Here is a 27,813-nt window from a genome sequence, read left to right as displayed (position 1 = left end):
TAACAACTATTGGATAAAAACAATTATGGTGGATATGATGAGATCTTCAATTTACTTCAGTGGAAGGGCTTTTAGTATACCTGGAAGAACATCAATTAAGGTATCTCTAACAAAAGTTTCTCCTCTCCTTCTGGCAATATATTCAAAACTAGAAAAAGCAATGAAACAAGAAAAGGTATCAAAAAATAAAAACCTTATGGATGAAGCTTTAGAAAGAAAAGATAAGACCATCTGTAATATGCAAGGAGAAATTTGTATTTTTTTCAACAACCCTAAAGATATAAATCCTGATGAAATAAAGGATGTTAATATATCAGGTGAAATGACATTTCGTTCAATTGTAGTTAAGGATCATTTTAAAATTACCTTTAATATAAAAAATGTAGCAGTTGAATCTGTTAATGAAAAAATGTATATAGATATCGATGGTAATGTTTTTTCTACTAATTAAATATGAGTCAATATTCAACTGAAGATTTTGAAGATTATGAGAGTGATTATGATACCGAGAGTTTGCATTCAAACGATAGTTATGAAAGTATAGATGATTCTGAAAGTATCGAAGATGATATCGAAGATGAATTTCAGTTTAAGTAAAGTTTTACTTTATAAATATGAATAGTTTACTCGATTTTGAGCCTCTTGAATTCCATGATTCTCCATATGACCAATTTGAGAATTGTCCTGCGTGTGAAAGACGGGGATTAAACACAGAGTCAAAAGCCTATAAACAATGTATATTCTGTGATTATCTTCTAATTAATGATAATCAAAAATATAAAAAGGAAAATAATTCTTTTAGATTTACACCAAAAATGAATTACTTTACAAGATTGATTAGAGAAATGAATGTAAAGTTCGAGGGTGATAACACACCTTTCCTTACAAGGGAAGAAACTGAACGTATTAGAGAAATGTTCAAAGGATTGTTGTTATATATTATTCATGGATGTGATTTTCAGGGAAATATCAACACAAGATATTGCATAAATAAAATAATGGATTATCTTGAAATTAAACCTGAACTTAGGATAAAATACAGAGTTTCTAAAAAAGCCAATAATAAATTAAATAACCTGTTTTCCAAATATATAAATGAATGATTTTTTACCCATTTGGGAAAATAAGATAAAATTTGACAACCATAAAAATCTCCCAAATTCATTAAGATGCCTCATAGTTGGTTCAAGTGGATGTGGAAAAACCTGCTTACTTTTAAAGATGCTCCTCACTCCCAACTTTTTAGATTATGATAATTTAATAATTTTAACAAAGTCGAGTTTTCAACCAGAGTATCAACTACTCTCACAAGGTTTTAATGCTGGTCTTCAAAAAGAAGATACAATCGGTTTATTTAAACTTCAAAAAAACCTAAATGATTATAACATTGAAGATATAATTCAACTATTTTGTGATACACAGAGATGTAAAAAGAAATCAAAACTGATAACTTGTATTCTTAGTGATAATACGGATGATATACCGTCTCCCCAAGATTTGGATAAATCCAAAAAGAACCTCGTTATCTTTGATGATTGTGTTAATGAGAGAAAGCAAACGGTAATGGACAGCTACTACACAAGAGGGAGACATTCTTCTTGTAATTGTATTTATCTTAGTCAATCGTACTTTCAACTTCCTCGTCGTTCCATCAGAAACAATGCTAATACTCTTATTTTATTCAAGTTAAATTCAATAGATATAAACAATTTTTGGAGAGACAATTGTTCTACATTATGTAGTAAAAAGGAATTTGGGGATTACATGAAACACACGACTGAAAAATATAAATATATTGTTGTGAAACAAGATGAGATATTAAATGATATTTTTCAATAAATAAATGGATGCGAAAGAAAGAGCAAGAAGGTTTAGGGAACATCAAGAGTTGGTTTCAAAAGTTGTAAAACAACAGGAAGACATAAAGAAGAAACGCAGACAAAAACTAACGGGTGCAGAAGCATTTGAAAGAAAACAAGAGAAATTTTTTAAACCACTTTTAAAAACTTCCCAAGAAAAAATTATAGATGTTTCCACAGTTCCCACAATAAAATATACTCCCAGAAAGCTCCAAATGTTAAAAGATTTCAGCAAAATGACGGAGGAAGAATTAGAGCATATTGGAGAATTAGAATATGATGATGAAGGATTATTTCAACAACTGGAAGAGATGAATCGACCCCCTGATTATATTGTGAATGCTCTTCAAAACAATGAATATTCAGTGGATTCAAAAACCAAAGCAGGACTCATTCCAACAGAACAACCAGCAATATTTCATCTTGTTCAAGAAAAGGTATTGATATTTAATGATGAATTAAGGTTCTTGAGTTCTGCTCAACCTCCTGTCAAACTAACTCCAAGATTAATGTTTCTTCTCACAAAAGATGGAAGACAAGGTTCAACTGTGAGGGATGAGTCAAAGTATATTGATAAACCATTGGATATGAAAAATAATGATGATAGAGTATATATTGATCTGCTGAACACTCTAAATTATAGGGTTATTCTATCTGGTAAAAGTAGGAAGAATGAGAAGGAGAAACACATTATTCAGGCTTTAAGTATCCTTGGTTCAGGTGTTAGTTTTCTTCCAAATGACCCATCACAATTAGTTAATAGACTGTTATTGTTGTTAGGCAGTAAGAAGACTGGAAATAACAATTGTTTTAATGAAGCATCAGCCATTTTAGACCAGTTGATGAACATGAAAATAATTAATAAATATCAATATAAAGACATTTTATCTCATATTAAATAAGATGAGAAGCACAATCCTTAGTTTCAATTTCACAACAAGCGACCACACATCTTCATTCCCATACCCACTACAACTTGACACAACAAAAGAATATGAAGCATCTTTATTGTCCATGGAAAGTTATAATACCTTATTTAATATAACCGAGAAAAATGACAAGTTTCGTTATAATCCGGGAAGTGGATACAAAACGATAACAGTCTCACCCGGAGCATATGAGATTTCTCAAATATCTTCCGAAATTGCTCGTCTTATGAAAGAACAGGGTGATGAACCAAAAAATATTGTTATAGACATTCAAAAACATACTTGAAAATCAACGATTAAAGTTAAAAATAACTACAAGGTTGATTTCACAATTGATAATTCATTTAGAGAGTTATTGGGTTTCTCCTCAAAAAAGATTGAAACTAATGGGACGTTTTACAGTGATAATGTCATTCAAATATCCTCAGGAATAAATTCGGTGTTAATTCACTGTGATTTGATTGATGGTGCTTATAATGATGGAAAAAAAACAAATACAATATTTTCATTCAGCGCATACTCAACCCCAATTGGTTATAAATTCAATATGGAACCCAAAAATTTGGTTTATCTCCCTGTGTCAGGAAAAACCATACACAGAGTAAATTTTAGGATAACCGACCAAGATAATCGTATGATTTCTTTTAATGGAGAAGTTATATCCATCAGAATTCACCTACGTGAAGTTTTCCAATAAATAAATACGATGGTTATTGTGAGCAAACACGAGTTGGGAAAATATAAAATAATTACAGGGGATGGGATGTTCCTTTCCCCATACTACAAGGGTGAAGGTATGTATCTTGGTAGAGGATACTATAAACCTAAGAGACAAAGGGGTGTTGGACATCAATTTAGAGGAGATGGGATAATTGATACTCTCATGGGTATTGGTTCAACTATTCTTAAACATAAAGATCTAATTGGTTCAACTGCTTCTGCTGTGGGAAATGTAGCAGGTGCTGTAAAGAGTATAAAAGATGCCCAGAAGGAATCTCATAAATTACAAGCAATAAAAGAAATTAAGAAAGGCAAAACTCAGTTGTCCCCCCAAGAATGACAGAAAATAATTTGAATACTTGGATCAGGGTTTCAAAAGTTTTAACATCTTTTTTTCCTAAATAAATACAAGTATGGAAGCAATTGATAGTATCTATGATTTGGATGATACTATTATTATCTCAAACTCCACTAAAAAAGAAGATTACTTCAAGGTAAATGCAATAACTGGAACAGACTGGAATACGAATGGTACAAAAAGTTTTGAAATAAATAATCAACAAACCTATTTGAATCTCTCCGAAAGTTTCTTGTTGTGTAAATTTAAATTCACTAAAGCTGGGAATAACACAAACGCTACACTTGTAAATGATTTCTTCTGGAAAATGTTTGATAGTGTGCGTTTGTATATTGGAACACAAGAAGTTGAAGCGGTTGATTATGTCTCTGCTGTATCTGAAATGATGAAATTTACACTCTATACATTCAGTGATAGAATGGGAAAGGGGTCTGTCGAAGGTTTTATTCCTGATATGTCAACGGGAACAAACACAGACCCTGGATATACTCAAAAGAAAGGAGCGTATAATGATGATACAAAAGCAGAAAATAGTTTTACTGTGGCAGTTCCTCTTAAAGGTATATTTGGATTTTGTGATCATGATAAAGTTCTGTATGGTCTTAAAATTAGATTTCAACTACAAAGGAATGATAATGAAAATAGATTGCTTTTTGGTGTTGGTTATGCTTTTGGTGATCAGAATAAATTTGTAATTGAGGAAATGAGTTGGTATATCAGTGAATATACTCCTAATCTTAAAACAGAAGAGATGTTGAATAGAAGACTTAACTCAAAGAAACCACTCAGTGTATCATACCTCAAAAGAAGATGTCAACACGTTAAACTCAACCAAACTACTTACACGTGGAATTTTGGTGTTCTGGAAGGAAAGTCACGATATCTGTGGATCATTTTTAAAAAGCCAGATGGTGATACTGCGACTGATAAGAATAATGCATTGAGTGATAATGCTAAGGTGAAACAACTTCGCGTTTCTCTAGATGGAACATTTTATCCACGAGATAGATTGGAAATTAATTGGGAAAAAAATGATTTTGCTGAAGCATACAAGTCTGACCAAAAGGTGTGTGAAAGTAATGGAAATAAAGAACCTATTTTGGATATGACAGCATTTAAAAGTTTGTATACAATCTATGCGTTTGACCTGAGCACTGAAAAGGAAACTATAAAGTCTAATCGAGTGGATACTTCCCTATACATTGAAAGAGGAGAGAGTGAAGAAGTTGATACACATTGTTTGCTTTTGGAAGAAACAGAATTACAGATTAATACAGATAATGGTGTGATGATTAGTCTCACATAATTTTTTGTTAAATAAATGAGTGGCAAAGTACCAACTGGGGTATATGTTAATCAAATCAATCTTCATAAACTATCATCTTGTGTTCAAAATCAAAAGCCTTGTACGATTAACGTTAATACAATTCAGAGAAAAGGAGCAGTAAGAATTGATGTTTTGCTCACAAGAGAACAGGTTAAAATCTTGAATGACACTGGCTCACTTAAAATTAAAATGACAAAACCAATGTTGAAAAAATATTCAATAAGAGAGACGAGTGGAGGATTTCTCCCATTTCTAATTCCTTTATTTGCTGGTTTAAGTGCAGTTGGAGCATTGACGGGTGGTATTTCAACAGCGGTGAAAACTGCCAACGAAAGGAAGGCTCAACTCCAGGCTCAAAAAGAATTGGAAAGACATAACAAAGAGTTGGAGAAACAAATTAGTGGAAGTGGTGTAATTGTAGATTTTGCAGAAAAACTTGAAGGTCTGCCTGATAAAGCGAGATTGTTAGTTGGAGATATGCTTTCTTCTATTGCACAAGCAGGTGTAAAATTAATGAAAAGAGGTAATGGATTATATCTTTCTAATAAATAAATGAGCATTGATGAGTGGTTTAAAGAATTTGGAAAGAATACAACATCAAATTTACAACTTGTCAAATATTGTAAGAAATTAAAAATTCATAATGTGGTTATTTGTATGAGAGATGAATTAACAAATGTGCCGAAACATACAAAGAATATTATTATGAACTTAGAAGATAATAATGGGAATGGTTCTCATTGGGTTTGTATTTTTAATAGTCAAGACAAATATTATTTTGATAGTTTTGGTCTTCCACCACCTGTTGAAGTCATAAAATTCTTACAGAATGGTGTTTATCAAACATTTCAAGTCCAAGAATTAAATTCCAAGTGTTGTGGTCAATTATGTCTGTATGTGTTATTTCAACTCAACAAAAATAAAAAAATTTATGATATTATTTTTAATCTAATATAAATGACTTATGTTGGTAAAGATGGTTCTATCTTTGGTGTATCCCAAGAACTGGATATTGATTTATCAAATTATTACACAAAGGCACAGGTTGAACGGCATAAATATAATATAACCAAAAATATTAACATAAAAAATGCTTATAAATTAAAAAATTATCCAAGCCCGACTGACGCGAATGACTTGGTGAGATTAAGTGATTTATCACAATATATATCCTTAAATAAAACGGCCGTGTATTCCAAAGATACAGAAGTGTTGATATTATCTCCAGGTCATACAGAATTCACAGTTTGAATTAAAATACATTTTTATAAAGAAGGGCATATCGTTTGTATGAGAATAGAACAATGGGGGTATGATATGAATGATTTAGGGTATAATTGGTCATTTAAAATTAACCTCGAAGACCTGGAACAATTAAATCAGTCTCGTAAGGAAGAATATTATCCACTTGGTATCGAGAATGAGTTTTGTGGGGCCACGATTAGTAAACAACAAATAAAAGAATTTAATAAGGGTAAATATAATAATGGTTTTGCCCTTGTTTATATCATGAAAACAGAAAAAACAGGATTATATATAATAAGTAAGGAAATACAAAATGATTTAACTATGGGAAGATGGGGAGGTGTTTCGTGCCATAATATTATTCTAACATATATTTCTAATACATAAATGACAGCAAGAAGGCTTCAAGAAAATTATCATTTCTGTATCCAAGCATACCTTCAAGAAAAGGGTATTCGGTATTTTAATAAATATGTTCTACAACATAAGAATGAGGTATTTTCAATAAAAGATTGGCCTTATGCTGATGTTGATAAACCAACAACTTTAGATTTAATTAGAATGTTAAATAATGAAAAAATTATAAAGTTAAGAAAAGGTAAGGCTCTTTTAGAAATTCAAAAGACATTTTATTGGTTTCCTGTTGTTAAAAAAATTATTTTGGATACAGGAATAACAAGAAATCCTGATGAATATATGTATGATATTCTATGGGGTGTAAGCGATTCAAGGATAATAAGGGATGAGGAAGGAGTTGAAGAAGAGAGGGAAGAGGAGGAGAGGGAGAAGAAAGAGAAGGAGGAAAAAGATAAGAGAGAGAAGGAGGAGAGGGAGAAGAGAGAGAAGAGAGAGGGAGGAAAGAGAGAAGAGAGAGAGAGGGAGGAAAGAGAGAAGAGAGAGAGGGATGAAAGGGAGAAGAGAGAGAAGAGAGAGAGGGAGGAAAGAGAGAAGAGAGAGAGGGAGGAGAGGGAGGAAAGAGAGAGAATGAATAAATATCAAAATACGGAAACCAGTGAGATTAAAACAAGATTAGGGGTATTAAAGAAAATAACTCAACCCACCGAGGAGGAAAACAAGAATTGACAAGTCTATTTGCAATACTTTCGACAAGACTATTGACATCGACAAGATATGGATTTTAATTCAAGTTTTTCATTTTTTTTTCTTAAATAAATGGAGGAGAGAGTGAAGGCATTTCTAAGGATTCTTTATGTTTTAAAAATTAAGATTCAAATGTGCATGTTGGAAACTAAAAATGTTTTTGCACTCTGCAGGAATTTTTCTCATAAATAAATGAGTTATTGTCTCAAATGTAAAAAGAAAACTAATACTAAAAATATTTCATATATTAAAAGTAAAAATAACAGGGTTATGCAAAAAGGTATATGTTCGGTGTGTGGTTCAAAAAAAAATCTATTTATCTCCAAACACAAACTAGGAGGAGATATACAAAAGTTTTTATCAGGAAGTAAATTTACAACTACTGGAATACCAGGGGAATTACATCTACCAGGGTATTCTTTCTGTGGTCCAGGCACAAACTTGGATAAAAGATTAGATGAGGCAGACAATCCTAAATCCTGGAGTGAGCCCATCAATAGAGTTGATGAAGTGTGCATGAGACACAATATTGATTATGGGAATACCACAACTTTGGAAGAAAAGCATGAAGCCGATGGAGAAATGTTGTATAATTTGTCTCTGATACAAAATCCAACTTTGAGAGAAAAAGTTGATAGGTTCATCGTGAAGAAGATGATCAGTGCTAAATTGAAACTTGGACTTGGAAATTCAAAAAACTTGTAAGCTCTAATGATGTCATTAAGATTGAAGAACAATTAGCTGATGAATTACATAAACCAATATTCACAAAGTTTCAGAGAAGGAAAGTTTATTCCAAGGAAGTAGATTATATCTGGTCTGCTGATTTGATTGAACTCAATAATGATAAGGGGTACAAGTATGCTTTAACCGTTATTGATTTGAGGAGTAGATACGCATGGGTTGTACCATTAAAAAACAAAACAGGTAATACTCTTATGTTAGCCTTTCAACAGATATTTAATAAAAGTAAGAGAAAACCTAAAAAAATTGTGGACTGATGAGGGTAGAGAGTTTTATAACAAGACATTTATGAATTTTCTAAAAAATAACAGTATTACATTATACAGTACCTTTAATGAAGGGAAGGCAGTTGTTGTTGAACGTTTTAATCGTACCTTAAAAGAGAGACTATATAAAAAATTCACACAACTCAGTTCACAACAATGGTCATCTTTTATTCACGATATTGTGGATAAGTATAATGACACGGTTCACAAGTCAACAAATATGAAACCATCAGAAACATTTATAAAATTAAAATATGAAAAAGAGATTAATGTTAGAAAACCTAAGTTCAAAGTTAGTGATATCGTAAGAATATATAGGTGGAAATCTCATTTTGAAAAGGGTTATACTAAACGATGGACGAACGAACTTTTTAAAATTGTTGATGTAATAGATATGGTTCCTTGGACTTATAAGACATATGATTTGGAAGGGGAAGAGATTTTAGGTTCATTTTATTCACAGGAATTACAAAAGACAAAGATAAATTGAAATTTTTTGACTCCGCCCCTTTTTGACTCCACCCACACAAAACCCACCCACATAAACCCCACCCCACACAAGCTCCACACAAACCCCACCCCACACAAACCCCACCCCACACAAACCCCACACAAACCCCACCACACACAAACCCCACCGAAGCCCCGCCCACATAAACCCCACCCACACAAGCACCACACACACAAACCCCCCACAAGCTCCACCCATATTCATCATATTCACACAACATGATGGGTCATTGGGGGAGCGCACCTACCCCCCCCCCCACCCCCCCTCCCTCCCTCTCCTTCATGTCTTGATTCTTTTTTTGAAATTCAAAATCAAGTAATTGTAAACAAAACAAATATAATTAATCAAAATTGAAAATATTAAATATTCATTTGCGAGAATGTATAATCTTTCCCAGCAATCTTCTTCAGATGTCTTGTGATTTTGAAACTCAGACACCATATTCTGTTTTGAAGCAAAAAGTGGATAATAATTAGGTTTTATAAAGATAATTACATGGTAATATGAGTAAGCCTGGTGTTGGTTCTAAGTTCAAGCCTCGTTGACCACTGAATTAACACACCAGGAGGCCGACTCATCCTTCCAAGGCCAATAAAATGAATTCCAGTGTACTGGCAAAACCGCGTCTAAACTAATGATGCAACCAACATAAGGCGACATTCCAAAGAGAGAGTGATATTAATAAAAGAATAAATAAACAAATAACTAATTAATAATTCAGAAACATTTACCTCCAGAAAATCATGTGTTGTACCAGATTGCTTCAACAGCTTATGTTGTGTGATCGAGCTGAAAAAAAAAAATAATGAGTCAAGGGTATAGATGGAGAGACAGACAGAGAGAGGTAGGTAGAAAGACAGACAGAGAGAGATACAAAGAGACAGACAGGGAGAGATAGAGAGAGACAAACAAACAGGGAAAGAGACACACACGCACGCACGCACGCACGCACGCACGCACGCACGCACGCACGCACGCACGCACACACACACACACACACACACACACACACACACACACGTGTCTCACCATTGGTTTAATTCATTCGAGATCAGAGGCCGTGATAAGACTTCGTACCAGTCATTATAAATGTTTTTCAATTCTCTTCTAAAATCATTGACCTCTTCAATAAGAGCATTCATTTGATGCACCTCATCGTGATATGTAAACTTCACTTCTTCCAAGGACCTGCCAGGAAAAAAAATATATTTTCGCATTATCACGATTTAATTTATAATCAATTGCTTCATCGTTCAAAGAGGAAACCATACACAAACTTACCAACTATGTAGTGAGCTGTTATCTTCATCGGAAGAGAGTGAGTCCATGTCTCAGGTTTTTTTTACCATTGGTACAAGATGACAAAAAGATCAGAGGCCGTGATAAGACGTCGTGTCAGTCATTAAAAATGTTTTTCAATTCTCTTCTAAGATTATTGACCTCTTCAATAAGAGCATTAATTTCATGCACCTCGTCATGATATGTAAACTGCTCTTCTTCCAAGGACCTGCCAAGAAAAAAAAAATATATCAGAATTATCACGATTTAATTAATAATCAATTGCTTCATCGTTCAAAGAGGAACCCATACACAAGCTTACCAACTTTGTGTTGAGCTGTTTTGTTCGCGGAAGAAAGATCGCTCATGTCTCAGTTGTAAAAATGAAAATCCCGTCTGGCAGAAACTTTGTCTGGCGAATCACTTATAAGGAAACGATGAGGAGATTGCTTAATCATTGGGTGTGGCCACAGGAAATGACGCTTCGGGCGAGACAGCTTGGAAAATAACTGGGCGATATATTCTCAAATTGTATGAATCATTTTTAAAACATACTTAAAATGCCCTAAAACGATTTTGATTAAACTTATGTTTAAAAGCCTGTTCGTGTTCTGAGATAAAATAGAAACACGAGGCCTTGTCTCACAGAATAGTTCCTATTTTTTCACAGCATGACTGTCCAAAAACACTTCCTCATTTTCACAGCACGACCGTGTCAAAAAAACACTTCCTCATTTTCATGGCACGAACTGAAAACATTTGAAACAAAACTTTTTTTATGGCGTGGTTTATGCACAAAAATGATTTGCAACTCGGGCGGTGGCCAGATGACATCATTAAGAGAACTTTATCATTTCGTTATGGCACAAAAGGGGTATCTTAAAAAATATAAAGATTCAAATGTTTTGTTTTTAAATCTTTTAGATGGGGATTATTGTGCAAATAAAATTAAACTATTGAAGGAATTTGAGAATGAACAAATGTTTATAGGTTCAATGAGTGAGCGAAACAATATGCATCGGTTATTTGATAAAGAGTGTCCCGAGGCTTAGACGTTTCAGATATTTCTTTAGAATCACCTTTGACAAATCTTTATCTTATTGCATGGGTTATTTGAAAAAAAGTGTCCCCAGGTTAAAAGGGGAGACAAATAAATATACCTTGGGCTAAAAAGGGGATTTATTTTTTAGGGAAAAAAAAAAAGAAAAATTTCATTGCTGAAAATCCCCCATTCATTTACATGGGGAAAAGTGAGCCAGAATCAGTATTCTTACCCTACGTGTGTGTGTGTGTGTGTGTGTATTCTTTTTATAGTGTTCCACATAAATGGATGATAAAATGCATGCAATTGTAGAAGATCAACCCCCAAATAATCAAACTGATTGAGAACGCAATGGAGCTCTGGAATACCACATTGATATTACAACACTTGAAAAGAAAGATCGAAGTACCAGGAGTGTAGATATGGCACGGGATCTTCCAGGGGGCTTCCTTTTTCCCTTGCTGTTTCCCCTGGACCCACTGAACACCCTCATTAATGAGCATGGACATGCATGTATCCTAACATCCACTAAGAGAACTTCCAAAGAGACAATGAATGTGACACATGAACTGTACATGGATGATTTAAATGTCTTCGCACTGAATGAGGAAAAATGTAAATAGCTCATGTCAGAACATCTTGGTATGTACAGCAGTCCATTGGCACATCTGCAAAAATTTCAATATCCCCGTTCCAGAAAACTCATGTTTGACCTAATGATGCCATCGGGCGTGAACATCGAAAACAAAGCATTGCGACCGGATATAGTACTTCGGTACAAAAAAGAAAAGATAGCATTGCTAATTGAGGTGTCTGTACCGAGCAATTTTGGCCTTAGCAATGCCGAAATCAAGAAAATGATCAAATACCAGGATCTCAAAAATTAAGTCAAAAATCTTTTGGAAGCTGAAGAATGCCAATATTGTACCAGTGAGTATTGGATCAATGAAAATGATAAAGAAGAGCCTCTTCCCTGTCGTACCCAACTGCTCCTGGACTCTGTCTTTTGCAACTGAGAAGGTGGAGAAGGTTCTTTCAACCCTCAACTGAACTGCAGCTGGATCGGACAGCATCAGCTGACATGCCCTAAAAACCTTCTCTGCAGCTCTTGCACACCCTCTCTCTCTGCCGTTTTCACCCTGTCATTTGCGCTTGGTCATCTTCCGTCTGCTTGGAAATCCGCCAACATTCTTGCACTGCATAAAAAGGTGCAAAAACTCATTCCCTTAACGACAGACCAATCATCAGCAAGGTCTTGGGATTCATCATCGCAGTTGTTATGCAATCCTTCCTTTTCACCAACAACTTCATCTCGGATCATAAATTTGGATTCAGACCAGGTCACTCCAACGTGGACATTCGATTCAACTCACCCAACAATGGATCGAGAATGAATGTCAGACATGAGATCAGGGACATCTTCCCAGTCATATCTTGAGCTTTCGATACAGTCTATCATCCTGCCTTGCTCTCCAAAGTCTCTGCCTATGGCATCCAAGGCCATCTCCACACATGCATTACTGACTTCCTCTACTCTCATAGCCAATGTGTGGCACTCAATGGAATCCTTTCATCTCCTCTCCCTGTCAAGGCTGGAGTACCCCAAGGCAGTGTTTCAGTCCCCATCTTATTCCTAATATTCATCAATGATCTCACTGACACTCTGGAAAATCCTCTTTATCTCTTTGCTGATGACTCCACTCTCTGCCATGACATCTCTCATCCTTCTGACAGTCAGGCAGCAGCCTCTTCCATCTGCTCAGACCTTGAAAAAAATCACAAACTGGTGAAACACAATTTTGCTCATGTATCCATCTTGTCCACCCTTTTCGTTCTTTCTTACCCCTCATCGTTACCTGCATCGCTTGTTTGTCCGTCTCCTTTCTCCCTCCGCCCTGCTGTTGGTGTTTCCCCTTTCTCCTGCTGTTCCCTTTGTTATGTTGTGTCCTGATTTGTTCTGTATAATCGCCCTTCCACGAGCCTAGACCATGTAAATACAATATAAAACAATGCCCCAACATTCGCGGAATTTTAAAGGAACGTACCCCATATGAATAGTGGGATCTGACAGTATTGTAGTATTGTTATGAAAAATGACTTCAGAGTTAATGAGGGGTTAATTGTTCACCAGTCATCTCTTAAAGAATGTTAGCATATGTGTTTGTAATCAGAAACAATCAGAAATGGATATCTCGTCAACTCCTCGTCACCCCAAAACCTGTGTCTCTTTGGTATCTCTCAAATAACCCCGATTGTCCTTTCAAACCATACGATTGAGTTTCAACATGGCGTGTCCATGTTTGGCAGCTGCAAACCCCCACACACGCTCTGGTGAGATGGTGCTTCTACGTGTGATATTTCAGCACTGCAGGAGCACATGCGCAACACTGGTGTGGCAGATGGAGAGACCATAACCTCAGTGTCTGAGAGGGGGTGTGGGGGCTGGTTATAAAAGGCAGCGGCACTTGCATGCTGAAGATATGCAGGGAGATGCTAGATGTAGGGAGAAACCATAGAGCGACATCAGACATGCAAGATGAAACATGCATGAGGAGACATGCCAGAAGAGACAAAACAAATCGGTGTAGAAGGGCCAGAATGGCGAGCAGGGTCGAAAGGGCAAAGCCTGCTATGAAGCATATTGGCGTCTCTGCTGACCTGAACGATCAGCCTGCGTTGCGCCTCCCTGTGTTCCCACAAAAGGGAAGACCATACACACCTCCATCACACAGTTCTGTCCACTATGCTGTTTGTTGTGTGTCCTTGTCTGAGTCTGCCCACGTGAGAGTAGTCCGAGGATAACCATTGGAACCGACCCTGTCAGGTTACGTGCACCGACATGCCACATTCCCAAGGAACATGTGGGGGAGGTGAAAAATAACAATGGGGAATGATTACGAATGCTAATTGCAGAGGTAAAAGAGGGATGAGGTTGACAAGGAGCTTCCCAGCCATCCAATCCCCGCCGTTACTAACTTGGGTTGCAAAACACTTACGCTAATATTCATTAAGAGATAACTAATCAAGAATTAACCCCAAAGTCATTTTCATAATATACTAGATGATCTCAAGAAAAAAAAAGAAAGCTCCAGTGAACTATACCGCTGAGGTTGTTTGCATTGATTTTTAATAAATTTTTTCGTTGCCAGATTTGAACGAAACTTGATACTGCACACCGCAGGAGAATGGTGAGTAAGGTGGCCCTAAAATTTTTGCGCTATCGTGTACCGTTTTGGCTGTATTTCGGGAATATATATATATATATATATATATATATATATATATATATATATATATATATATATATCACATACATTGATGCATGCATACATACATACATATACAAGATGAGAGTTTTAGTAATATATAGATAGATAATTGAATACATACATATGTACAAACACACATGCATACAGCACCTCTTGAATGCTGACCGTGAACCCGTGCCATACCATCACCCCATTGATTGAAAGATTTATTTTTATTCGGTAAAAACAATATGACAACACATAGAATACAGTACAAACAAAGGGTGTTTCAAAATTTTTTTAACATATCTTTTGGAAAATATAAGGCAAAATCGATGGAGGGAAAACAAAACAAAAGGGAAACAAACACAAGAGTTGATTTTGACCGAGGATAACCCCCAAAAAGCAGATTTCCTAAGCTTATTTCAATTCTGACCAACAAGGTGAGTCATACTGCACAGTTCCTGATCAACACCCAGGTCGAAAAACCAGTAAAGACCAGTAGCTTACTGGTCAACTGGTACCAGTTGAAAACCAGTAGCCAACTGGTACCAGTAAAGCCAGTTGGTTTCTTACTGGTTTTAATATGGAAATTGGAATAGAGTGATATATTACCAGTTGAAATACAATTGTATTTAATAACTGGTATCAACTGGGACCAGTACATTGTAACTGGTATCAACTGGGAGACCAGTACATTGCAACTGGTATCAACTGGGACCAGTACATTGCAACTGGTATCAACTGGAACCAGTAAGACTTTAACTGGTACAAATATGAGCTACTGGTTTTTTCAACTGGGAAATTGGAATTATGACTGAATTTAACTGGTACCAGTTGAAACCAATAGAGACCAGTTAAAGACCAATTAGAACCAATAGAGACCAGTTGAAAATGTGTACTGGTTTTAACTGGTTTTTTGACCTGGGCAAGGGGTGGGGGCCTGCCCCATGTCGACCTCTTTTCGGCCTCTACTCCACAGTTGAGGAGGTATCAGAACTGAACCCAGGAAATAACATACTAAGGTTAAAGTGCAACTTCCGGATTATTTCCTCCGCCACTGAAAGTGGATGGAGGTCATGTTTTCACACCCATCTGTCTATCTGTCTGCAAGAAAGATATATCAAAAAGTTGTGGAGGGATTCGGAAGAAACTTGGTGAATAGGTTGGGTGTGTTGCAAGGAGGATCGTGTAGAATTTGGTGAAGATCCGGATATGGACACGAGAATTTAAAATTTTCTCAAGTGATTCTTCAGCGTTGAGAGATTGGGCCAAAAACGATATGCAGCATGGTATTTCAAAAAGTTGTGGATGGATTATGATAATAAAAACTAGTTGTCTGAGTTGGTTAGGTGACGAGAACAAGGGGATTTGATTCTGGTTCAGGTCCAGATCCACATCCGGCCTATCAGTGGGATACAAAACATTAAGCTGTTCAGCCTGGCGGAGGTATTTGCTCTCCCGAGTGCCGTTGTGGTATTGCAGTCTGTGAAAGCCGGAGAGCCACCCACTGATAAATGTAGTATCAGCTGCAACAATGCTCTCCGCAGTCAGTCAACCTTCATCGGCTTCCGAAGCTTTTTCTTTTGGCCCGACCACTCTCTTCCCACCCCCACCATGCCACTGGAAAAGGAATCAATCCACGGACGGGACGATTTTCACTGGTCATATCTTATGTTTCATATTGCCCTTGTATGATGGACCAAAAGGACTCAAGCATTATTGGTTCACGAGTCATTAAGTGACCACTATTACTGGGGCAACTTAGCCTGATATAGCATAACAATTGTGCATTTTGTGAGGAAAGCACCAAATTTGGCACACTAGTAGCCTATCATATTATGAACAGATTTGGATATTGGGCCATCTCAAATTCAGCCGCAGATGGCTGTGGCAGCCATTTTCCACTGCCATCAAAAATTTTGAGATGGCCCAATATGCAAATCTGTTCATAACATGATAGGCTACGAGTGTGCCAAATTTGGTGCTTTCCTCACAAAATGCACAATTGTTATGCTAAGTTGCCCCACTATATATTCGTTATTGGTTCACGAGTCAGTAAGTGACCACTATATTCGTTATGGGTGTGTGTCTGTCTGTCTGTCTGTCCCGAGCATAGCTCCGTGGGTTTTGATCCGATCTTGATAAAATTAGGGTGCGAGGTTTATATCATGATCGAGTTGTGTTTTCCTGAGAATGGGTGTGCTGCGCCCATTATGGGCGGAGCCACGCCCAAAAACATGTTTTTAGGGGTAGCCAGTTTCAAGTTACATCTTCTCCGAGGGGGTTTGTCGAATCTGGCAGGCGTTTTGGTACTTGGTTATCCCAATGATACCTGCATAGCCCCACAGAGCTCGATTTTTCATTTTCGTCCCAAGGTCAAGGTCACAAGGTCACGAACTTAGAAAAATGTCAAAAAAAATCAATAAATTGGGCATCGAGCTCCTAGGGTTTACAACTGTTTCGAATGAAAGTTGGTATGCAGGTAGTGCTCTTCGAGTACTACAACTTTCATCATTTACGTTTTTCCCGATTTCCGCCAGTTTGCCCGTGGCGTCCCCTCGAAGGTCAAAAAATAAAAAAAGGCGAACTGTGTACATTGCTCGTGAACCATCGCCATCTCCAGACTTGTCATACTGATCGTCCTTAATTTTTCCTTGCATTTCCTTACTTGGAGTCTTTATTTGTTTATTTATTTATTTTAATTGCCACGTTCCTGTAGTAAACTGCAAGAACAGTTTATTTGTCAAAAGTGTGAGTGAAATAAAAAAATAGTATTTCATTATGCTGTTTGTAATGACAAAATAGTGCCTGAATGATGAGGATGGATTGACGCGCTTGTGACATCAGCCACAAAGCTTCGGGGCTAATAAGGTATGCAACGTCGCCCTCTCCTGGACATCTGATGCAAAACGACGCCAGGGGAAACAAAGTATCAGAAAGTCCCTGAAAAGGAATCAATCCACGGACGGGACGATTTTCACTGGTCATAGCTTATGTTTCATATTGCCCTTGTATGATGGACCAAAAGGACTCAAGCATTATTGGTTCACGAGTCATTAAGTGACCACTATTACTGGGGCAACTTAGCCTGATATAGCATAACAATTGTGCATTTTGTGAGGAAAGCACCAAATTTGGCACACTAGTAGCCTATCATATTATGAACAGATTTGGATATTGGGCCATCTCAAATTCATCCGCAGATGGCTGTGGCAGCCATTTTCCACTGCCATCAAAAATTTTGAGATGGCCCAATATGCAAATCTGTTCATAACATGATAGGCTACGAGTGTGCCAAATTTGGTGCTTTCATGCAGATGTAACATTTCTTAAATGTATTAAAAACGATTAACACCAAGATGTGTTGTCCAATAAATATGAAGTTTAGAGTTAATTCTATGTTCCAAAAGTGAATCCTACACCACAGCCTGATGGATGATGGTCCATCTTCATCCCTAATGACAGAATTCATATGGAGAGTGTAACCCTCCCCCCCCCACACCAAAAATTAGGGAAATTACAAACAAAGCTCGACCCCATCCATCCTGTCTATACTTTCGTTGCTTTGTGTTCCCGAACGAGTCTGTCTTTGATAAAATTATAACATCACAAGTTAATGATTAAAATACCACAATGACACCAATTCAGGTGAGATGTCGTATCATGACCGTGCACAGGTGAGTACACACGCAGGTGCACAAGGTAGCTGGTGTCCACCAAATTCCATATGGAACAGTATATTTATCCAATTCCCTTAGAAACCAGGAAGCAAAGTACAATTCAAGTCTGACAGGATGGTGTAGAGGAAGCATACTTACTTACCTATGAGCTGTTGAGCTTGGGTTCTGATTCCTGACCTATCAACTCTCAGATTGGGATTTGTAGGCAGGGCACCGTCCATTACACCATCCCTCAGATAGATGTTTGTTGAGTTTGTCCCTAGTAAAGTCTGGCCAAGTAGTGCTAATCAGGTTGTTGCTTCTGCCTCTGCTTTTGATCCCGCATGCTTCGTTCTTGCTCCTTTTATCCCAGGTATCATCCTTGTCACACACCCAACCACTCCACCAAGCTTTGTCAGAATCCATCCATAACTTTTTGAGATACCCTGCTCACAGACAGACAAACAGGGGTGAAAACATAACCTCTGCCCACCTTCGGTGGCAGAGGTAATGAAAGATGGGTGCCCCATCTGCTGGCATTGGTCGGTGGATGTTAAATATCCCACGGTGTCATTTGTGAAGAACAGACGAGTTATCGTTGGCACCCTGAACAAATTACAAGTTCCTTCCACCTTCAGTTGAACGCCTGGCCTGGCCAACCAGTTCGTGAAAAAACATGGGCCAAAAATGATCCCTTGCCAATCCCACAAGGTGGAGTTATTGGGGTTGTTAAGTAAGTCGTAGATGTAAGATAATTGAAACGGAGGGAAAAACTTGGTACATAATGCCAATAACACGTGATAGAATCGCATGGTATAAATTAAATTCTCCATTGTACGGTCAGGTGTTGACATAGTACACTGTGATTGGTTGTCACGGAAGCAATCAGAAAGTGCCGCACCTGCAGAAGGACTTCTTCGTTAATATGTAGCACAATGCTGTGGGGGGGGGGGGGACATCATTGGACGAGGGTGTAGCTGTGCCACTGATCCAATGCCCTATGCTGGTTAGGGCAGGAATTTGTTCAGGGTGCCGGAGATTGCTCGTCTACTCTTGGTGGAGGACACCATGGATCTTTTAACGTCCACCAATTAATGCCAGTAGATGGGACACTTTGAAGTCCATCCGAGGGACGGCGCACACATCGATTAATCTCCCTGCCTGTGAACGATCTCATCATGAGCGCACGTGATGCATACGGAGTCAAGTCATTGTTTTAGTCTGTTTAGCTGTCAACCACAATTTGAAAATCACTTTAAACAGGAAACTAGTTGATTTTAGGGATGTAATTGAAGACACAAACAACAGACACGAAGAACTAATGTAATGTGTTAAATAAGGCGGTGTAAAAGTCGGTATATCAACGGCGGTAAACTTCTGGGAAATAAAAATTCTACAACCTTTAAAACTTTCATTCAAAATCGATTGAATTATCTACTTGGACACTGCAGAACACAAATAGTCTTGTTGTCAATTTCATAAACCTCTAGGTTAGTAGTAGTTGGAGAAAAATATTACGCCATTTTACATCATCTCGACAAATTAAATTTGACCAAGTTTGAGCCCCGTTGGCTGCTGAATTTACACTAGGTGGGGTTGACTCAGCTTGTCATCCTTCCGAGGTCAGCGAAATGAGTACCAGTGTACTGGTAGAGGGACACAGCATCAGTGGCATAGTAGTTGTGCTTCCAACAAATGATACCTACCCGGCAGCGAAGCTGCCATACACGAAAACAGAACAAGGGTGCAAGTACTTTTACAGGTTGTGATTCGAGCAGCACATTCCATCGAAAAGAGAATGGATGACATTGTATCTTACTTAATTGTATCTTACTATAAAGTTTTTTTTGTGGAGCTGGGTCGTGATTTTGATGTAGTGCCATCCATGCGTTCACAACTGGAGCAGTTTACATGTGAATTATGTGGTCAGAATACCAACGATGTCGACGAAGAACATGACCGGTTATTCTGCCTCCACGCAACAAATGAAGAAGCTCTACCGACAAACAGAGGCGGTTCAGCACCACCTGGAAAGGTGCAATTATCAGGCAGCAATCCATCAACGTATTTCTGCCCCCATTCTATTTCGACATGGCTAGACCCTGTCAGTTGGCAAATTATCAGGAGGCTACTTTGGTCTTTAGATGATGGGGTGTTGAAGTTGGTGCAGCACAACACTCGTGTCAATGAAAGAGGTGCGAAGCCAGTTTATCGGTGAATTTTCAGCCTGCAGGACATTTAAGTTCACATGCACTGAACTATGTGCATGTCTAGGCCGTGCTGACTGTATGACCACGACGACCGATTGTTCTGCTTCTCTATGGACTCTGATTGTGACGCTTCTGATGATGGGTGAAGATGCGTTAAGGTTGTGGACGGATTCACACGAAACTTGATGGATCAGTTGGGTGTGTGACGAGGACGAATTGATTTGATTCTGGTTCAGGTCCGAATACAGATCGGTGTTAATCAGTTGGATGCAAAATGTAAACTGTTCAGCCTGACGGTGGAATGCGCTCAACTGAATGCCGTTCTACTTTACATTGTAAACTTGCGATATGAATATATTCAGTAGATTTTGATGCTTGAAGCTGCATTTAATAACTGCTACACATCCATTTGTCTCGTTCTATACAGTGTGATATACAATAAATAATATACACAACCTGTGTAGGCACCGAGGTGGCGGTGGAGTAAGGTGCTATGTTCATGCACCAGCTCGCTGGTATCCTTATCAGCGTGGCGACCCGTCCAGGATTGTGCCCAATATCCAAGGAGACTGCTAAGGGAGCACCAACGCTCTGCACAGAGTATGGTCCCAATGGATGGTGATGGAGTAAGGTGCTATGTTCATGTACCAGCTGATGGTGGAGTAAGGTGTTATGTTCATGTATCAGCTGGCGGTGGAGTAAGGTACTATGTTCATGTATCAGCTGGCGGTGGAGTAAGGAACTATGTTCATGTATCAGCTGGCGGTATAGTAAGGTGTTATGTTCATGTATCAGCTGGTGGTGGAGTAAGGTGTTATGTTCATGTCCCACCTGGCGGTGGAGTAAGGTACTATGTTCATGTATCAGCTGGCGGTGGAGTAAGGTACTATGTTCATGTAACAGCTGCTGGTGGAGTAAGGTGCGATGTTCATGTATCAGCTGGCGGTGGAGTAAGGTACTATGTTCATGTACCAGCTGCTGGTGGAGTAAGGTGTTATGTTCATGTATCAGCTGGCGGTGGAGTAAGGTGCTATGTTCATGTATCAGCTGGCGGTGGAGTAAGGTACTATGTTCATGTATCAGCTGGCGGTGGAGTAAGGTACTATCTTCATGTATCAGCTGGTGGTGGAGTAAGGTGCTATGTTCATGTATCATCTGGCGGTGGAGTAAGGTACTATGTTCATGTATCAGCTGGCGTGGAGTAAGGTGTTATGTTCATGTATCAACTGACTGGAGAGTAAGGTGCCATGTTCATGTATCAGCTGGCGGTGGAGCAAGGTGCTATGTTAATGTCCCAGCAAGCTGGAGAGTAATGTGCTATGTTCATGTCCCACCTGGCGGTGGAGTAAGGTACTATGTTCATGTATCAGCTGGCGGTGGAGTAAGGTACTATGTTCATGTATCAGCTGGCGGTGGAGTAAGGTACTATGTTCATGTATCAGCTGGTGGTGGAGTAAGGTGCTATGTTCATGTATTATCTGGCGGTGGAGTAAGGTACTATGTTCATGTATCAGCTGGCGTGGAGTAAGGTGTTATGTTCATGTATCAACTGACTGGAGAGTAAGGTGCCATGTTCATGTATCAGCTGGCGGTGGAGTAAGGTGCTATGTTAATGTCCCAGCTAGCTGGAGAGTAATGTGCTATGTTCATGTCCCACCTGGCGGTGGAGTAAGGTGCTCTGTTCATGTACCAGCTGGCGGTGGAGTAAGGTGTTATGTTCAAGTATCAACTGGCTGGAGAGTAAGGTGCTATGTTCATGTATCAGCTGGCGGTGGAGTAAGGTGCTATGTTAATGTCCCAGCTAGCTGAAGAGTAATGTGCTATGTTCATGTCCCACCTGGCGGTGGAGTAAGGTACTATGTTCATGTATCAGCTGGCGGTGGAGTAAGGTGCAATATTCATGTATCAGCTGGCGGTGGAGTAAGGTGCTATGTTCATGTATCAGCTGGCGGTGGAGTAAGGTGCTATGTTCATGTATCAGCTGGCGGTGGAGTAAGGTGCAATATTCATGTATCAGCTGGCGGTGGAGTAAGGTGCTATGTTCATGTATCAGCGGGCGGTGGAGTAAGGTGCTATGTTCATGTATCAGCTGCTGGTGGAGTAAGGTGTTATGTTCATGTATCAACTGGCGGTGGAGTAAGGTACTATGTTCATGTATCAGCTGGCGGTGGAGTAAGGTACTATGTTCATGTATCAGCTGGTGGTGGAGTAAGGTGCTATGTTCATGTATTATCTGGCGGTGGAGTAAGGTACTATGTTCATGTATCAGCTGGCGTGGAGTAAGGTGTTATGTTCATGTATCAACTGACTGGAGAGTAAGGTGCCATGTTCATGTATCAGCTGGCGGTGGAGTAAGGTGCTATGTTAATGTCCCAGCTAGCTGGAGAGTAATGTGCTATGTTCATGTCCCACCTGGCGGTGGAGTAAGGTGCTATGTTCATGTATCAGCTGGCGGTGGAGTAAGGTGCTATGTTCATGTCCCACCTGGCGGTGGAGTAAGGTGCTCTGTTCATGTACCAGCTGGCGGTGGAGTAAGGTGTTATGTTCAAGTATCAACTGGCTGGAGAGTAAGGTGCTATGTTCATGTATCAGCTGGCGGTGGAGTAAGGTGCGATGTTCATGTATCAGCTGGCTGGAGAGTAAGGTGCTATGTTCATGTAATAGCTGGCGGTGAAGTTAGGTGCTATGTTCATCTACCAGCTGGCTGGAGAGTAAGGTGCTATGTTCATGTACCAGCTGGTGGTGGAGTAAGGTGCCATGTTCATGTATCAACTGGCTGGAGAGTAAGGTGCTATGTTCATGTACCAGCTGGCGGTGAAGTTAGGTGCTATGTTCATGTACCAACTCGCGGAGAGTAAGGTGCTATGTTCATCTATCAGCTGGCTGGAGAGTAAGGTGCTATGTTCATGTACTAGCTGGCGTGGAGTAAGGTGTTATGTTCATGTATCAGCTGGCGTGGAGTCAGGCACTTTGTTCATGTATCAGCTGGCGTGGAGTAAGGTGTTATGTTCATGTCCCAGCTGGCGGTGAAGTTAGGTGCTATGTTCATGTACCAGCTGGCTGGAGAGTAAGGTGCTATGTTCATGTACTAGCTGGCGTGGAGTAAGGTGTTATGTTCGTGTATCAGCTGGCGTGGAGTAAGGCACTATGTTCATGTATCAGCTGGCGTGGAGTAAGGTGTTATGTTCATGTACTAGCTGGCGTGGAGTAAGGTGTTATGTTCATGTATCAGCTGGCGTGGAGTAAGGCACTATGTTCATGTATCAGCTGGCGTGGAGTAAGGTGTTATGTTCATGTATCAGCTGGCGTGGAGTAAGGCACTATGTTCATGTATCAGCTGGCGTGGAGTAAGGTGTTATGTTCATGTATCAGCTGGCGTGGAGTAAGGCACGATGTTCATGTCTCAGCTGGCGTGGAGTAAGATATTATGTTCATGTACTAGCTGGCGTGGAGTAAGGCACTATGTTCATGTACCAGCTGGCGTGGAGTAAGGTGTTATGTTAATGTACTCGCTGGCGTGGAGTAAGGTGTTATGTTCATGTCCCAGCTGGCGTGGAGTAAGGTGTTATGTTCATGTACCAGCTGGCATGGAGTAAGGTGTTATGTTCATGTACCAGCTGGCATGGAGTAAGGTGTTATGTTCATGTACCAGCTGGCATGGAGTAAGGTGTTATGTTCATGTACCAGCTGGCATGGAGTAAGGTGTTATGTTCATGTACTAGCTGGCGTGGAGTAAGGTGTTATGTTCATGTACCAGCTGGCATGGAGTAAGGCACCCAAATTCCAAATTCCTGCCCTAACCAGCAGAGGGCATTGCATCACCAGAACAGCCACACCCTCAGCCAATGATACTACCCTACATTCGAGTGCTGTATACGATCGTAGAAGAATTGGGTGAAGCAGTGGTGAGCCAACATTAGCTGTTAGTGATGGACATATTATGATTATGATGTACCATACTTGGTGCTGCCGAAGCAGTTTCTTGGCAATGGTTAAACTGGGTGGTTTGCCATTACTTTCCCAGCAGTCGTGCCGGCATGAATTTGGAATTTGTTCATGGTGGCAGAGATAGCTCGCCCACTCTTCACGAAGAACATCGTGGGATCTTTAACGTCCACCGACTAATGCTGGCAGATTGAACGTCTAGTTTCACGTCCTTCCGAGGGTTGTTTGCCTGAAAACCCTGAGAAGTTTTTTAGAATCGTTATAGAAATGTATAAGGTCGCCAACACCATGGTAAGGACAGTGAAAGGAGACTTACAACATTTTTTGGTCGAGGTTTGTGTCCACCAGGGTTCTTCACGAAGTCCTCTCCGTTTGTGATGGTGTTGGTTGTGCTGAGTGACATCAGAGACAGAACTGTGGGATCTCGTGTCCGCAGGTGACTTGGTCATATCAAAGGAAGAGCTACAGAGAAGAGTGTTTTAATAGTAAGAGAGCTTAGAGAGGGATTTCGGATTAATGGTAGAAAGATGGAGGTTATGGTGTGTAGTCATACTGGAGCAAGAGAGGATCAACATTGGTGAGCTGAAACAAGTGGACAAATTCAAATACTTTGCCTCAACACAAGAGGAAGAGGGAGGTTGTGAAGCACAAGTCTGGGACAGTCTTCTTTTTCTCTGCCTGTGAAACACTGGGATGACAGTTTATAGCTGGGCTGAGATTGGAACATAGGCTGGACAGCTTAGAAAAAGAGTGTGCATAACGTCTCGGCCCTTCTGCTAGAGTGGGACAGAGTGAAAGCCGCATGGATAAGGTGGATGGAGGTTCGAGGTGTCATCGATGATATGAGGATTTTGAGAAGTTTTAAGGTAAAAATCGACAACACAGTCTTCTTCTTCGTTTGTATGCAGCACAAGGCTGCAGTGCAGCATCTTTGGCTGAGGGTGCAGCTGTGGTGCTGATGCAGTGCCCTCTGCTGGTTCGCGCAGGAATTTGTCATTTGTTCAGGATGCCACCGGAAGCTCGCCGACTCGTCACGAATGACACCGTGGGATATTTAACATCCAACAACTAATGCTGGCAGATGGGATGGCAGACAACACAGCGATCAGGCCAGGCATAATGTATGGTGCAGAAAAATTGGCTTTAAGAAAAAGGGAAGAGAAGTTCCTGGAGAGGGCAGAGTTCTTTTTTTTTTGTAAACAAAGTCGAAGCTCATGGAAAATGGAGATCACAGAATGGATGAGAACACATCAGAAGAAAAGGAAGAGTAGAAGAGAAGGGCCTGGGGGACACCAACAGCAGGGTTGAGGGCCAAAACAGAGGGAGATTTGGACAAATAAGGGATGTGGGGAGGAATGAGAGATGACAATTCTCAGGTGGATTGTCAGAATATCACTCAGGCAGCGGTTGAGGAATGAGGAAATACACAATGAAAGCCAAAGTTTCAAATATCACAGAAAAGATTACAGGCCAGGTTGTGGTGACTTGGGCACGTGATGAGAAAAAATTCCGGTTCTGGGTTTGGAGCGTCGAGAGGTCTCCTTAGGAGCTCTCTGCTGACGATCTCAAAGATAGGTTTCTGGTCATTATTTGTCCCGTTTTAACTGTTTATTTTTCTCACCTACATGTTCCTGTGTGTTCCTAGTTCGGTTTTGTTTCAAAAATCGTGCTATTTTGTGAGTTTTTGGCGACGTTGTCTTACCGAGTGTTTGAGGTCGAGGCGTGAGGCTTGAGGCTGACTGGTTCCCCTCGGTGTACGATCGTTTTATTTGTTTTTTCTCCCCATTACCTTCAATTTCTATCTTCCCCACTTTCCGAACGTCCCTCATTTCTCCCAACTAATCTCTATTTCTTATCTTAAAAAATTTGAAATAAAAAAAAACTTCCACCTTTCTCCTGATTCTGCTTCTTCTTCTTCGCCTCTTCTTCCTCTTATTCTTCCTCCTCCTCCTCCCCCTCTTCTTCTCCTCGATTTTTTTCCACAACACTTCCATGACCTAATCTGTTGAAAACTCTCTCAAACATTCATTATAATAACAAAGACGATATCTTGTAATGCTTCATCTTCCTCTCTCACACATGTGGCACTCTTTACTGTATCAGAATGCACTACTCTTCTGCTATTTTAACAGACTGCTCTCATTTCGACCTCTCCTTCATTCGTTGCCGAAAAAATCCAACTATTACAGCGTTTCTTCTCTCCATTCTCTGAATTCACCTTTATTGCATCCATCAAGAATTGTGTTAAATCGCATCTTTGACCGAAAACTTTTAAAAATCCCAGTTTGCTATGAATGTTCGCTTTCCATCAACCATTCTTTTTTTCCAACTTCAGTGCCAACTCACCCCTCTCACCCCTCACTCTCACTTTCAAAGCAACCATCCCACTCGTCTTCCTCCAAGCTTCCCTCTCACCTCTCTCAAAAATTCCCTCCTCACCTTTGTCCCACCTTTCATCCCCATCACTGATCCTTCTCAAAGTTGCCCCCCTCTCATCCACAAAGCTGCCTTCTTCCACTGCCCTCTCACCTCCATGTCTTCACTCCACCTCCTCAAATCCTCAACTGCCTTTTTCCTCTCTCTTGTCCCCCCCCCTCTCCCCCAGCACCACAGAGCCTTTTCTCCTCCTCATCCAGCCCCTCCCCTAGATATTCTGCAATCCCCCACACTCTTTCAACAACCCTCCTTACCTCCCCTCCTCATCCCTTGTCCTACACTCCCCTCCCCCCACCCCCTGCACCCAAAGCATCCTCCCCTACCTCTTCATGAAAAGTGTGGACCTCCAATATCCGGGGCCTTTGCTCAAACCTTTCAGATCTTTCCATGCATAGCAGGTTGCCACTGACAAACCAGACATAATCTGCCAAACAGAAACTTTCCTCCCCCAAGACGTGTCTGACTCCCAAGTATCTCTCCCTGGTTACTCCCTCCTCCGGTATGACAGACCTGAGCCTCGTCCTGGTAGAGGAGTTGCTCTCTTCATCAAAGACTCTATTCCTCACTATCCATGCACTGCTCTCACCCCCCCACCCCACACCCCCAGGAATACCTCTGGCTATGGCTTCCCCTCCACTCCCACCTCATGCTTATATGTGTACTGTACCATCCACCTAACAGTGTTGACTCCATCTACACCTCACTATGCGAAAAAATGGACCATCTTCTATCTTCTCATCCAAACTCTCTCTTCCTCTTATGTGGCGACTTCAATTGCCATCATGCCAGTTGGCTGGGTGTGGGTACCTCTCTCACCTGTCATGGCACCTCAGCATAAGCTTTCTGCGACTCATTTGGACTGACTCAATCGGTCAACTTCCCGACCCGGATCTCAACCAATGGTACTCCATCTCTTCTGGATCTGATTTTGA

General features: G+C 39.8%; 1 long non-coding RNA gene across 2 annotated transcripts in view; it reads right to left on the bottom strand.

Annotated features, from left to right (window-relative positions):
* Positions 1-9,680: 9,680 nt before the first annotated feature.
* Positions 9,681-27,813, bottom strand: part of LOC147020649 (uncharacterized) — a 39,519-nt gene continuing 21,386 nt past the window's right edge. The window contains exons 2-4 of one of the 2 annotated variants that reach the window (XR_015061915.1): positions 10,342-10,567; positions 10,090-10,248; positions 9,681-9,849 (exon numbers count right to left, since the gene is read on the bottom strand). This is a non-coding gene — a long non-coding RNA (uncharacterized LOC147020649). Of the gene's footprint in view, positions 10,249-10,341; positions 10,568-27,813 lie in introns of both variants that reach the window. The other variant, XR_015061914.1, reaches the window with a different exon arrangement.

The sequence above is a fragment of the Eptatretus burgeri genome, chromosome 9, assembly GCF_056783735.1.
Source record: "Eptatretus burgeri isolate ZD-2024b chromosome 9, Ebu_testis_v1, whole genome shotgun sequence".
In the NCBI taxonomy this organism is placed as follows: domain Eukaryota; kingdom Metazoa; phylum Chordata; class Myxini; order Myxiniformes; family Myxinidae; genus Eptatretus; species Eptatretus burgeri.
This window is presented reverse-complemented; position numbering and strand designations above follow the sequence as displayed.